Raw genomic sequence first — 1,507 nt, 5'->3', positions numbered from 1 at the left:
GATTTCTGAGTTCAAGGCCAGCCTGGTCTACAGAGTGAGTTCCAGGACAGCCAGGACTACACAGAGAAACCCTATCTTGAAAAAAAAAAAGAAAGAAAGAAAGAAATGAAATGAAAATGAAGGCTTTATTTTCTGAGTGCTCAGGGAGGCAGCCAGTTTAGGATCTGAACCTCATCCATGAAGGGAGATTATACACTTTAATATTACACAAATCAAGGGGTAGGAGCTGGGGGGAACTGCAGTGTTACTCAACTGTATTTTGACATTATGGGTTAAACATGAGTCTCCATTGGAGACTGGGCTGTATCTAGGGCACTCAGCTTCAAGGTCCTTAATTCATTCTCCTAGAATTTAGGGCCAGAGCTCTTAGTGATAAGGGAACAAAGGGGCAGGTCTGCTACACCCGAACTTGTTTAAACCTGTGGTCAAGGTGGAGAAGCTGTCCTTGAGATGGCATGCCTCAGACAACTGTTTACAGAAGAACCTATTCAGCTATAGGGAAGTCCTCAGTTCCCCTTGGGCCTGGGATCTTGAACTTTCTCTCTACGATTAACAGGAATCTGAGAAGGAAATGGTAGTACTTAAAGTAAGTTTCTTTTGCTTGTTCCTAACAACCACCACTTCCTTTCCATCTCATTATGGATAGTTGTGAGCCACCCTGTGGTTGCTGGGATTTGAACTCAGGACCTTCAGAAGAGCAGTCGGTGCTCTTAACCACTGAACCATCTCTCCAACCCTCCCCTGGCTTTCAAGTGACTTTTTTTTTTTTTTTTTCAAGGCAGGGTTTCTCTGTGTAGTCCTGGCTGTCCTGGAACTCACTCTGTAGACCAGCTGGCCTCTGCCTCCTGAGTGCTGGGATTAAAGGCATGCGCCACCACGCCATGCTCAAGTGACTTTTAGACTTACTTCTTACTCTTGTGGCCATAACAACCTTTTTAGCCTCAGTCCTAAACATCTCAACTACAGGGTCATCTCAAAGTGGTTTTGCCACTTTCCTACCCAACCTATGCACAGTAGCAACATTCATTTTTTTGTGGCTACTATTTTGTGACTTGTGTTTTCAAGCTATTTCTCTGCATGGGAAAACTTGAACATCACTTTGTTTTGAATAGAAAGCTATTTTTCCTGCTCTATCACAGTATGCTTTACTTATGCCCAAACCCACCCTTGCCATCATGGTAGATTGCTGCTCTCTGGGAGCTTTAGTGAGTGTGTGTGTGGGGGGGGCACAAAGTTATACAATTATGGTGCTGTGTGATAGCTGCTCAGGAGAGGGAGGAGGAATTGTAAGGTCTATCCAACAGATCTGAAATGACTGTTAGAGTGCTAGTTAGCTGCTTCTCAATGCTACTTTCTCTGTGACACTTTTCCAGCTTTTAGATGGATCTTTTAATTTAAAATATTTTTATTAAAGGTTGTAGAGTGGAGGGCAGAAGACAACCTGCATGATCCAGTCTTTCCTTCTATACCTCGTGGGCCCTGGGGTTTGAACTCTGGCAGTCAGGCT

Source organism: Mus pahari, chromosome 1 (genome assembly GCF_900095145.1).
Source record: "Mus pahari chromosome 1, PAHARI_EIJ_v1.1, whole genome shotgun sequence".
Lineage (NCBI taxonomy): Eukaryota > Metazoa > Chordata > Mammalia > Rodentia > Muridae > Mus > Mus pahari.
The sequence above is the reverse complement of the archived record's forward strand: the minus strand, read 5'-3'. Positions refer to the sequence as shown.